This window comes from Xyrauchen texanus, chromosome 31 (genome assembly GCF_025860055.1).
Source record: "Xyrauchen texanus isolate HMW12.3.18 chromosome 31, RBS_HiC_50CHRs, whole genome shotgun sequence".
Lineage (NCBI taxonomy): Eukaryota > Metazoa > Chordata > Actinopteri > Cypriniformes > Catostomidae > Xyrauchen > Xyrauchen texanus.
In genome coordinates this window covers 9769306-9783730 of record NC_068306.1, presented here as the reverse complement: position 1 = coordinate 9783730, position 14425 = coordinate 9769306, and the positions used below count along the sequence as shown (strand labels likewise).

Below are 14425 nucleotides of genomic sequence, written 5' to 3'. Positions count from 1 at the left end.
TTGAGATTTTCTGCATTGTGAAATTATTTTCAGGACACTTAAGCACATTCAGCACTCACATTCTCATTACCACAACATGGTTTTCATTTATGATTTTCATTACAATAACAGATTAATGTGTTATCGTATTACAGTAAAAATGCTGTTGTGTAATGATTTTTTACTTCAATTTGCAAAAATGAAAGGCAGAACCATCTGTTTAAATAAAAAAATTGTTTTCACGTTACAGAAATTAGAATATCATAATAACCATCTTTTTAAGGATTTAAGTAATGAGAAATGGGGGTACAAATTGCATAATTGTAATGAAAAGATTAAAACAATTATTTAAAAAAAATCCTTGGAGGAATATTTCATCCCAAACTGAAAATTCTCTCATCATTTACTCACCCTCATGCCATCCCAGATGTGTTTGACTTTCTTTCTTCAGCAGACCACAAACAAAGATTTCAAAAAGTATATTTCAGTTCTGTAGGTCCATACAATGCAAGTAAATGGTGATTAGACCTATGTAGCTCCAAAAATCACATTAAAGAAACAGAAGTAATTTATAAGACTCCAGTGGTTATATCCATATATTTAGAAGCAATATAATAGTGGTGGGCGAGAAACAGCCACTGGAGCCCAGGGACGGAGCCAGGACTTTTTCACAGGGGTGGACGGGCAGGGGCCAGTGATCAGTCTGTGGTGGCACAGAAATCTTCGGGCAGTACATGTTAAGTCTTGTGAATGGGATGGCCAATGGGGTGGCCAGGCTTCAGTCCATGGTGGCCACGGCCACCCCTGACCACCCACCTGACCACCACTGTTTCCTTCAGGGCCGACCCGTCCTACAGGCGATACATGTGACCGCCTAGGGCCCCGACGTGCCTGAGGGAAAGTCGTAAGTTTAAGAAACGTTGATGACTTTTATTTTAAAATTCTCAGCAGTCCAATGGTAAATGTACAACACATGGACCTAATCATTTAACATTCAAATCACAATGATGGTGAAAACTAAAAGCATCATATTAAGTATAAAATGAGCATTGAATAATCACAAAAAAGACAAATAACTGAAAGTTACAACAAATAAAATAACAACAGAGTATCTAAAATCGGCAAGAAGTAAAGAATACTAGATTACTATGTGTGTATGTGTTGTACCTAAACAATTCAAACAATGGCATATTGACATACCTAAGTACATATGTAACTTTATACTTAGTCACAAAACATAAAATGTCAATTTTCCTACATACAGAAAGAAAATGTAAACTTAACCAACCTGAATAAACCTAAGGTACTCAATGATCATAAAGGATTTCAGCCATTGTTTCAGTTTTGTAGAGAAAACTGTGAGTTCTGATTGCAACTTCAAATCTATAGGAATAGTGTTTCATAGATGTGAACCTTTCACTGAAAAGGATGATTGACCCACAGCAGTTCTGCATCACTGAACTCTACAATTCCCACTTACTGTCCCTCTGGCCTTTGCCCCATCACTACTGTATTTTTGTATCAACTGACAGATTACATAAGGGGCATCTGATGTCCATCTTGAGAGCATCCTCAAATGAGAACTTTAAAAAACTATCAAAACTTAACAAATCATACTTTTGAACAATTTGACAATGATGCCAATTCATTGGTTTCTGATCCATTACTTGTATACTGACATTACAAGTTTAACAACTGATTGAGAAGCCTGACACCAAATTATCACACAATAGGTCATATGTCAAAATATAATAGTATGCATGAACATTTGAGCTGCTTTAAGAGATATACATGGTCTTATCATACAAAAACAGTTCAAATTTGTCTTAATAGTCTTAGATATTTTCTTAATATGAGCCTCAAACTTAAGCTTAGAGTCTATAATGATACCTAAATATTTAAATTCACTCACTTCCTTGATTTTCTTTTGGTCAATTTTGATTTTAAATCCATCCAGCGATTTGTTCCTTAGTGAAAAACTACTAAGGAAACTACTAACCACATAGAAACTGTTTTTTAAACAGTTATCCTGCAGCCACTGGGAAAAACTGACCAGTTGCCTGGTTAATATGTCTGAAGCCAATTGAGAAGTTTCTGCTGTTACATAAATAATTGTGTCATCTGCATACATTTGACAACTGACCTCCTTGCAACTTTCAGGTAAATCATTTATATATAAACAAAAAAGCAAATGACCCAATATTGAGCCTTGTGGTACACCTAGTTTGCATTTTTGAAGTGATGACTTAATACCACTCATTTTAAAACATTGCTGTCTACAACCCAGGTATGATTTAAACCAGTTTGGAACTTGTTGAGAAAAGTTAATTTATTTCAATTTATTTATGAGTACTTCATGATTGACAGTATCAAAAGCCTTTTCAAAGTCTAAAAATACTGCTATAAAAATATAGTTATGTGGGTAATTGAAATTGAATTTCAAGCATTGCCAGCAGTGTCCTACACAATTAAAACTATCTAAAACTATTTTAATCAACATTTTCTTATTTTGTGTAACAGGCAAGAATTATGGTTGTATTTGTTAACATTAGATAAATACATTAGTTAACATAAACTAACAATGAACAATACTTAATCTTGGTTAATGTCAATTTCTACATAAACTAGCCCATTTTTAACACTAATAATTGTATATTTTAGCATTAGTTAGTTATTTAGTTAATTAGTTTATTTTTACTTCTAGAAAAAAGTTGAAAGTTAATCAAAAATAAGGTGATAAAATTTAGACTTTTCACAGCACCAAAAATACACATATTCCCTTATGTATGCACATACATTTTAAGCAAACATCTTCATGTTGGGGTAAAAAAATGCTATTGGACATGTTATTGTCATCTACTGAACTATACAGTATATTGCTTCTTTTTTAGTGCTTTATATAAAAAAAATCTGCTCATCATGTTTGCAGTGGTTCTATGGATGTTTTAAAGTTATGACAGTTTTCACAACGGGGGGCCCAGTTTCATGATTTTGTCTAGGGCCCCACAAACCCACGGGCTGGCCCTGGTTTCCTTTATGTGACTTTTGGAGCTACAAAGGCCAGATCACCATTCAGGTACATTGTATGGACCTACAGAGCTGAGATATTTGTCTAAAAATCTTTGTTTGTGTTCAGTTGGAGAAAGAAAGTCATACACATCTGGGATGGCATGAGGGTGAGTGAATGATGAGATAATTTTCATTATAGGGTGAAATATCCTTTTTAGATTTGGAGATTTTGGAGTGCATTTTGGAGCTTTTGGTTTTTACTTGCATAGTGAGGACCTACAGAAATGAAAAATTCAGCAGAAGAAAGTCATACACATCTGGGCTGGCATGAGAGTGAGTAAATAATGATGAATTTTCATTTTCAGTTGAACTATCCCTTTAATGGCCCTGAAATTAGGCTTTGTTTTGTATATGCAAAACACGATTTTACATTCATTTTGGCTTAATGTTTCTATATCAAATCAATTAATGTAAATACAGTGTTCATTTGGAAATAAAATAAAAACAATTGCATTGTGAAGAAAAAAGGTATCCGTATTAAATAAAATCGATTTTAACATTATACTCTAGAACGTCTCGGGTTACATGTGTAACCCTTGTTCCCTGAAATAAGCGGAACGAGATGCTGCGCTGCTAAGCGCTATGGGGAACAGTCCTAGTTGTGACCGAGCTGTGAATATGTGTGTAACACGTCAATGAACATTGACCGGAATTTATAGCCTCGGCTGATGTAATCATTAGATGCACCTGAGGCCAGGCTATAAATGGATGCGTCACCAGGTGTCGTCAGATACTTCTTTTTGAAGAGCAGTCCTGGGACGTCCCAGTGTGGCAAAGAAGCTTTGTGTTCCTCCATGCTAAGCGCTATGGGGAACACAAAATGTAAGTGGCTACCGCTGTATTGTCCACCCGCACCAAGACATGGCAGCCTCAGGAGGAGGTATTTCAGGGCCAGAAATACAGCCATCAACCCGAGACAGTGACTGTGACAACCGAGCTGATGACCCTCCTATCCCCTAAAGCTGGACGACCACTTAAGGCCGCTACCCCGCCCATCAGGGAGGCGTCTGTCGTTAGCAGCCTACGACAACAAGACGCACCTAGAGTGGGACCCAAGGCAGAAAACCGGGGTCTGAACCACATAGAAAGGGAACAAAGCCTGAGGCGCGTAACCCTTATTAGCCTTGGGGTTTTGGCCCTTGGAAGAAATCCCCTGGCTTTGGGCCACAACAAAAATGGTCTCATGAGCAGAAGGTCCAGAAGGATCACCGAGGACGCGGTCGCCCTGAGACCTGGAAATCGTTGATACTGATAACAGTGCAATCTTGACCTAGCCTGACTTTGCTCAGGGTGATCTGAATGGACTCAATCCTATTGTGCCCGTATTGTGATTGAACTCCATACGATGCCCCGATAGACAGTGTTCTGAGTGGCAGAGAGGACGCTTTTCTTGGCGTTGAGCCAGATGAGCACAGATGAGCTAAGACGATGTCCCTGTGCTGAACTGCCAGTTCAAAGGGCTAGGCCGAGTGAAAGAACCTGACACTGGAAGACTTCGCCCCCGGAAGTGAACCTCAGGAACTTTCCATGTTGTGGCAGAACTTCTAAATGAAGTATAGAAATTATGGTGTATAACCTTGAAAAACAGGTGTATTTCTTTAAAAACAAAATGTGTTTCTGTTAATTAGTAGCATTCTGACGTGTTTCCTTGGTGTGTTTCCTTTGTGCTGGCACGTATCTTTAAAATATGTGGTGTGCCTCATTAAAATACAGGATGCATTTCCTACAAAGATACTTTTAATCAGTTAGATATCGCTTATATGAATGGTGTCTTGTTCTAATGAGCTGGATGTATGATATCTTTGCAGCTGGTGTTTCTAAAAGTTGATGTACTCTGTCCATGAACTGTGACATGTGGTCAAGATATGAGAGGCTACCGGCAGTATATGAAAGATATATTTTTCTTTTTAATAGATAGGCGAGGGATCTCCCACCAATATTTAATTAACGAAGGACGTAGAACATATTGGTGGCGAGGGAAAGAGACAAGGCAGTGACCTCGTTGGTCAGAGATAGTGGGTAACAAGATAACAAAAAGGTATATAACTGAGAACTTAGGATAATGGAGTCAGAATGGACAGCTGACCGGTCTCAAGTTTGTTGGTGTTCAATAAACTACAACTTTGGCATCTGGAACTCAAGACTTCGAGAGTTTTCTTAAATATTAGAGAGAATCATCGCGATTTTCCACGACAAAGAGCGTCATAAGATCGATGGTGACCAGCCAAACGAGTTGTAGGGCTTGAGACACGACCGTCTTGATAGGCATCATCTAGGACTTGAACACCCACGGGCAGTTCAAGCTTTAAGATCTAAGCCAGACGCCACCCCTCACCCTCCATGGGAAAAGGGAAGTATTTCGTGTAATAACCTAACTGTCTCTCTGGAAGGGGAACACATACTACATACTTTCGTGAGGCCCCTTTAACCAGGAGATTTGAGTTTTTGTTTTTTAGGGGTTCCTCCATGAGTGAGAAAGCTCTTCATGGAGGTTATCAAAGAGGGGAAGGGACTCATGAGGCGTTCCCTTTCTTAGACTGGAAGATAAAATCTATCCCTTAATTTGAAGGGTTTGGGGGTCTCTTTTTCACGTGGCCAGTCAAATTGGAGTCTGGCAACCACACGAGTAACAACATCGAGCAATTCCTCCGTCGATTTTTTATCGTGGACGGAAAGCTCGGAGGTGGGAAGAGAATCGTGATCCTCCTCATGATCCGAAGAAGCGTCGGAACGCGCTTCGAGATCATGTGAAGGACCAGCTGGGTTTGGGGAGAGAGCGAGAGAAAGGGATAAACCCATCTCTTGCTCCTCAGCCAAATCCATGCAAGAGCCCCACGGACGATCTTTTTTTTTTTTTTCGTGAGTGCTGACTCCCGGAAGCAAGCGAGGCGAGCGCGAAGCACTTTGCCTGAAAGAAAATCGCAGTGTGAAATTGCGGCTTTCAGTCATTCTCTCTTTTATATATATATATATATATATATATATATATAATATTTTCTAAACAGAAGAGAAATGAGAAAAGTTCACTGCACACTGCCTAACAAATTCTAACTCCTAACAGAGGAAAGAAAATTTTGACAGGGTTTGTGAAACACACTGCCACAGAATCGCTTTGAAAAAGAGGATCTGACGACACCTGGTGATGCATCCATTTATAGCCTGGCCTCAGGTGCATCTAATGATTACATCAGCCGAGGCTATAAATTCCGGTCAATGTTCATTGACGTGTTACACACATATTCACATTGTTCCCCATAGGGCTAGCAGCGCAGCATCATAGTGAAGCTTTTTGTAAAGGGAACAGGAAGTTTTGTGCTTAATAACACACTTGTTCCAACTCAGTACACACACATTCACCTTGATTGATGGAACAAAGGACATCACATTCTCTTCTCCTGCTAGCGAACCTGTAATTAATGTCTTAATGAGTGCTGTCTTTATGAGATTGTGAGGCTGGCATGACCTGTCACTATGTGGGACACAATGACACCCCTTTATTCTGACTAGTGAGCAACCCCCCTTGTCTCAGGTCAGCACTAGCTCCATGTGGAAGGGATCAGAGTCCAATGGAGAGCAGGGTCACCTGAAGTATCTTTTTTATGGGGGAGTCCCAAACCCTCAGTGGGTGGTGGGGGGGGCTGTCATAATCCCCCACCATTCACTTTCTATGCTAATTTCTCAGGGCTAATGAGAGGATGACCTCACTCTGAGGTTAACGAAAGCTGACCCTGAAACAGCTAAAAAAAGAGACTTCTAGAGAGGGGGCTACAATGGATGACATGGAATGTAATTTGTAATTTATTTAAAATGCAAAAGTACATACACTGGCGGCCAAATGTTTGGAATAATGTACAGATTTTGCCCTTATGGAAAGAAATGGGTACTTTTATTCACCAAAGTGGAATTCAACTGATCACAAAGTATAGTCAGGACATTAATAATGTGAAAAATTACTATTACAATTTGAAAAAAAAATTCAGAACTTCTTAAACTACTTCATAGAGTTCTCATCACAAAATCCTCCACGTGCAGCAATGACAGATTTGCAGATCTTTGGCATTCCAGCCGTCATTTTGTCCAGATATTCAGGTGACATTTCACCCCACACTTCCTGTAGCACTTGCCATAGATGTGGCTGTTTTGTCTGGCACTTCTCATGAAACTTACAGTTTAGCTGATCCCACAAAATCTCAATGGGGTTAAGATCCATAACACTCTTTTCCAATTATCTGTTGTCAGATGTCTGTTTCTTTGCCCACTCTAACCCTTTCTTTTTGATTTTCTTTTTCAAAACTGACTTTTTCTTTACAATTATTCCCATAAGACTGCACCCCTGAGTGTGCACTCTCTTCTCTTTACTGTTGTACATGAAACTGGTGTTGAGCGGGTAGAATTCAATGAAGCTGTCAGCTGAGGACATGTGAGGCATCTATTTCTCAAACTAGAGACTCTGATGTACTTATCCTCTTGTTTAGTTGTACATCTGGACTTCCACATCTCTCTCTGTCCTTGTTAGAGCCAGTTGTCCTTTGTCTTTGAAGACTGTAGTGTACACCTTTGTATGAAATCTTCCGTTTTTTTTTTTTTGGCAATTTCAAGCATTGTATAACCTTCATTCCACATGATTGACTGACAAGTTTCTATAGAGAACTGTCTCTTTCTGTCTTTTTTTTTTTTTTTTGCCATTTGTGACCTAATATTAACCTTAAGACATGCCAGTCTATTGCACACTGTGGCAAAAAAATAAAAATAAAATAAAAATAAAAACCTACAAAGATAATGTTAAGCTTCATTTAAAGAACCATTTAGCTTTCAGCTGTGTTTGATATAATGATTGATTTTCTAGTATCAAATTAGCAATTTAGCATGATTACTCAAGGATGAGGTGTTGGAGTGATGGCTGCTGGAAATGCTGGATCAGTTGAATGCCACTTTAGTAAATTAAAGAACCAATTTCCTTCAGAAACAGCTAAATACAGTATATACATTATTCCAAACTTTTGGCTGCCAGTGTAGGATATGTTGATCAAATGTGGATAGTTACAGTATTTGAATTTATGGCACATGAGATCATAATAACAAAGTGGGGTAGATGGCATACAGTGCATATCAAGCAATGGTAGAAAAGTGTTGGGTAAATTATTAAAAAAAGTAATCCACTACAAATGAATAATTCCTTCTTTAAGATTGAAATCAGATTACTACATCGAGAATGATCACATTACTAATTACTTAACTTTTAAGTTACTTTTTTGAAACACTTATTTGAAAAAGTATGTTTATTTTTTTCACTGAACAAATTCTAAATAATGTGAATATTTCCTCCTTGTTCATTGTTCAAGTCATACACTCAGCAGTTAACACCACGTGTTTCTCCTTCAGAAAGACTTGTTAGTGCAAATAGATGTACATATGAACATGATTCATGTTTTAAAATTATTCTACTTAAATAATAGTATTCCAGAAATATGTATACGTTAAGCAATGTACTAAAAATAATGAACTTACAGTATTTAAAAGTCAGTTACTGAAATCTGGTTGCAATACATTACACTGATTACAATACTTTGGAATAAAACATAATTATATTACAATAACTAATTAGTTTGTAATCGGATTACACTCAACACTGGGTAGTAGTGACTGTTGTACTATAGCCTACCTCATCTGAACATATTTTAAACTACATGTTTTTTTTATTATGTAAAATACATTTACATCACTAAACTTATGTTATATTTATCTGGTATTAAAGGTGAACTCAGTAATTTTTCCCCCATTAAAAAGTTTTACTCCTAAAGAGATTAACTGTAATTTTGAAACATATGTATAAAATCATGAGCACTCAAATCATGAGATGAGGATGTCATGTCAGTAACCTTATAAAAGCTGTTTTAATACTACACTGGGCTACCTTTTGGGGGCAGCCATGTTGGGATCACATGACCAGCTGAATATTACTAGTTTAATATCAGACACTTTCACTCTTGGATGCAATTAATCATGGCTGATTGTGTATAGTGAATTTCTACAATGGCAACTGTAATTGAAAACTATTGATTTTGAATGATGTTGCATCCACACCACTAGGTGTCACTGTAAGGCCAAGATGACACAAGCAAAAGTTACTGACCGCACCTTTAATAAAAAAGGTCAATGGGGTTTATAATACAGCTTTTGATGGAGTAAAGGAGATATGTTGGTCATATTCCATCCATTATTTTTCCTCTGTTGGAAAGTCATGGAAAATTAATAGTGGATTTTTATTTTTATTTTGTTGTTGAAGCAACAAGAATGCAAAAATACTATTTGCTGTGGTCTCCCATTCACCGCTATTGAAGTATCATAATCAAAAATTCCATTCATACATACATTTTAACCTCAAATCTCGATATTGAAAAAAAGACACTGTTTATATTGTTTCTCAACTCAAGTCAAGTCAAGTCAAGTGGTTTTTTATTGTCGTTTCAACCATATACAGTTAGTACAGTACACAGCAAAACGAGACAACGTTCCTCCAGGACCATGGTGCTACATAAAAACAACAAAGGACCAACACAGGACCACATGAGACTACACAACGAAATAAAATACCTATATAAAATACCTATATATACCTATATAAAGTGCACGTGCAAACATGTGCAAAAAGTACGGGACAGTACAACAAATTTCTGACAATGAACAGGACAATAGACTCAGACACAGTGCAGTGCAGCGCCGACCAGTACACAGTAGTGCAAAAAGATGACAGTTCTAAAAACGTAAACATAACATACTATAAGATAGTGTTCTATGCACATAGCAGTTATTTAGGTAGCAGACAGTTATAAAGTGACAGTAATTAAAGTGCAACTCAGGACACGTGTGTGTCAAACCAGTCTCTGAGTATTGAGGAGTCTGATGGCTTGGGGGAAGAAGCTGTTACACAGTCTGGCCGTGAGGGCCCGAATGCTTCGGTACCTCTTGCCAGACGGCAGGAGGGTAAAGAGTATGTGTGAGGGGTGTGTGGGGTCGTCCACAATGCTGGTTGCTTTGCGGATACAGTGTTTTTTGTAAATGTCTTTGATGGAGGGAAGAGAGACCCCAATGATCTTCTCAGCTGTTCTCACTATCCTCTGCAGGGCTTTGCGGTCCGAAACGGTGCAGGTCCCAAACCAGGCAGTGATGCAGCTGCTCAGGATGCTCTCAATAGTCCCTCTATAGAATGTAGTGAGGATGGGGGTTGGGAGATGTGCTTTCCTCAGCCTTCGAAGAAAGTAGAGACGCTGCTGTGCTTTCTTGGTGATAGAGCTGGTGTTGAGGGACCAGGTGAGGTTCTCCACCAGGTGAACACCAAGGAATTTGGTGCTCTTGACGATCTCCACAGAGGAGCCGTCGATGTTCAGCGGAGAGTGTTCACCTTGTGCTCTCCTAAAGTCAACAACCATCTCTTTTGTTTTGTCGCCATTCAGGGACAGGTTGTTGGCTCTACACCAGTCCGTCAGCCGCTGCTCCTCCTCTCTGTATGCTGACTCGTCGTTCTTTCTGATTAGACCCACCACGGTCGTGTCATCGGCGAACTTGATGATGTGGTTTGAGCTGTGCATTGCTGCACAGTCGTGAGTCAGCAGAGTGAACAGCAGTGGACTGAGCACACAGCCCTGGCTACATATGACAAAAGCCATCTTGCTTTCCTGGTTTTTAATATCTACTTATCAAAACCATACACTTAGACTCTCAACATCTCTTGCTGAAAACCAAATGTCATGTTGCATTTCCCACACTCGTGCATTATCTTTAGACAGACTTAAATGTCATGCTGTTGATAGCCATCCAAATGTATTTCCCTTTGCTTTTGAGTAATCCGTCAGGCAAACAGCATCACTCCAGCTGATCTCTTCCTGTGGCCTTTTCTCCTGCTCACGATACACCCCTAATCATGACAAGTGTCTCTCTTGTTCATGTCATTAGTTTAGCCTGAGGAGAGAGTTTGTAATTGAGGTCCCTTCTCCTTTGTGTGAAGTTCATTAGGTAGTTAATTCTCACAGTTTGGAGGAAATGCACAATTTAAATAACAAAAGGAATGCAAATAGCTCATTTAGATCAGAGACAATGGCACCTGATGGGAGCTAATGGATTACACTTCAGGAGAATACCACTACAAATTAGTTAGCACAAATATTTGGTCAGCTAATTATGCAGCTTGGGCATCAGAGGATTGTTATTTTTGGAAATCAGTTGCAGAGACTGTACAATAGGGTTCAAACGTCTTAGTCAGATTTCCTTACTTCCACTGTAGCATCCAAGATTCTCTTTGGGCCATTCTCAAATCATACTGGAATAACATGAATCATTAATTTTGTAGGTTATTCGAACAGCTTGAGTGCATGCCGTCATGCTTTATTTTCCCCATTACGAATTAAATTATCAGCATAACAATTTCAGTGAAAAGATGCATTGAAAAGTTAACATGAATTTCAGAATTTCTCAGTATTTAGGTTGTTCTCCTTTAACTTCAGAGACATCCGGCATGAGCTGACCTGCACTCCACAAGTATGTGCAAAACCTGACGACTCTGAAATAATTTGAGAAAGTTCCAGTGAGGATCTGACCTCTTGTACGATGTTATAATGGCCAATGTCACAAATGACTTTTATTTGATTAGTGATCAAGTAATAGGGCAGAATCTTAAATTACTCCACTACGTTTTATGCCATAACTATTATTAGTTGAAATTAAATCCAATATTTTCAATGACGTCTCATAGCTCCCTACTCTCACGGTTTACTGTCTAAAATTGACACCAATGTAAGAAGTGTTGTATAAATGACTGATAAAAAACTAAATTATGCCGAAGAGTGTCTCCTAAAAGGGGTCATCATGTGCATTCACTGTGCATTATAAAAAGGTTCTTTCAGGGTCATATGGGACACTGGGCTTGTCACCTCTCAGTTGGGTTCCTTTATTCAGTGTTTCTTTTAGCATTGCGAATTGACGAACCAAGGCAAATTCACAAAAACAACAAGCATTTCCACAACAAAACCTAAGCAAATAACAACAGCGTGGAAGAAAAAGCAGCTTTTCGCATTTTATTTTCCTTCACCTGCTGAGTTAACATCACTATGGTGACCACTTCAGCCCTAAATGGGCTATTCATTATACTCTAGAACCGACATAAAGATTTGACTCCTTTTGGATGGCAAGCTAAGGCCTTATGTTGTAGACAGAGGTATGAATAGGGTTTCAACTGCCTCCTTTATATATATATATATATATATATATATATATATATATATATAGCTTGCCAGTAGAATCCATTATGATTGTATCAGTGCCATCGCTTTAATTCACAGGGCCTTGGACAATTTCTTTCATGTATGGGACCCCAAGTAAAGATGGATTCTTTTGCAGAGTTTGCAAAATCCCTAATGGTTGTGTCAGAGTATTTGCTTGAATTTAAGAGTTTATAAAATATGTGCTAATTAACTGAAGTGTTTTTACATAGTTCATTGGCATAACATGCTTTGCTTTTGTGGCACCTATTTTATGTACAAGTGTGTTTAAGAGTGTATGCCTTCTAAAGCAATAGTGCCCTTTGTGCAAGCATGTGTGTGGTTTTTTGAGCACACAAACTTTACCTTAAAGTGGCTCGACACAGTCTTGTGTGTGTGTGTGTGTAGAGTGGCCTCTCATTATCTGTCTGAACTAAAAAAACATTCACCGGAGAGGCTGTTCTCTACTCGTATTTACCGACACACGAAAACCAAAGGTTCCAAACAATATCGAATGGAGTCCTTTATCCTCACAAGTATCTCATCCACCTTTGAATCCCCCTCCCTCCAGATGCCTGCACAAAAATAGAGAACTTTATGACAAAAGCATATACCCAACTTTCCATTGCGGCCCCCCGTGCAGAGATAGAGGGCCCGGTTTAAGACCTTTATTTGTGTAAAACCTCTCATTAACTTTGCTCATGCTGCTCACTCAGCCTGTCGTGGCTTAAGTAGTGCATTTTGTAAAAAAGCTACCAATTAGTCACCCATCAGCTCCAATTAGAAGAGACAAAACCTGTATAAAGATAACTCAATGAGAGTGGGAGGGAGCCTGTAGCTCAGCACTGTGTGATCACTCAAGATCCTCAGCCCCATTCATGAGCGCTAGCAGCACCGGGGTCCTTTCAGCACGGGCTCCTTACCGAACGCACTCTCCTCAACCTGTTTCTCCCTTTCTAAGAGCCCAATGTTGTTGAGATGGGAAGCCAGGCCTCCCAGGAGCCACAGAAGGAGGCCTATTCAGCCCTCGTACCTGTTTACGGGCTCTAAAGCGTTCGGATTGCATACAATCAGCCTTTGTGTCCCAGCAATGCTTCCTTTAACTTAGGCCCCAACAAGAGCGAGCTTTCACCAGCACTCTCTTCTTTCTGTGGAGTGAAGAGTGGGGAAAAAAAGAGAGAAAAAAAGAGTCGAAGGAGTGGCTTTCGCCTCATTAAAATTGAATTTGCACTGTCCTGTAATTACATGGGAGGGCAACAATGTATTTCTTCTCTTCAATGAAGGTTTTTTGGGGCAGTTAATTTGGTGCTTGCATTTAATCTCTTAAAGGCATAATTAGTGAGGAATGAAACCCTAATTTCCTACGTCGGTGCTGTTTGGTTGTAAGGTTTCGCCTCCTGTTCTTACCGTGGCTGGGTGAGCAAGCACCGTTAATAAAATTACCTCATCAATGACTTTTATTCCAGCACAGTGACTCACTCGGGATCTGCCATTAAGCATTAGCTTGATGGTGTTTGAACGGGGGGGCCACTGGGAGCTGCATTCACTTTCACTTCTGTTTTTTTCTAGATAGTGAGCAGTTCTAAATAATGAGGGAGGCAGCCAGTGAGATATAATTAGGAACAAGGGGCACTTCAGCAAATATTTGAAATCTTTTAAGGCTGGCTCTTGTACACTGTCCATTAATTACTTCCAGGTGGGATTTTGTCTCAAATGTTCTGTCCAAATGTCACCTCTCCCTAACTCCCAAAGCTCTCTTATCTATTCTTGAAAAATATATTCTTGTTTGTTTGTTGCATATTTTCTCATCTGCAAATAGAAAAGTGTTAAATGTCAATGTCTCAAAATTAATTTGATGATGTCACTTTAATTTAAAGTGAAAATAGCGATACAAATCAAAAAAGGTCTGAAACAGCTGTGCAAAAGAAGAATAATACTTTTATTAAAATCTTTATTATCTAAAAATGTTCATCTGTTGCTAAGAACTCATAACATAGTCGCTGAAATTGTGAAATCGGTAGATAACATACTTTAATTCCCATAGCGACCAGCCAATAAACAATACAGACATAACATTTTCACTAGCCTCCTATCCAACACTTTCTTTTACAAAAGGAAACCTG

The 14425-nt window shown here is 38.8% G+C and overlaps 1 protein-coding gene across 1 annotated transcript in view; it reads left to right on the top strand.

Moving 5' to 3' along the window:
• Positions 1-14425, top strand: part of LOC127624804 (calpastatin-like) — a 711053-nt gene that overhangs the window by 564219 nt on the left and 132409 nt on the right. The window lies entirely within an intron of this gene.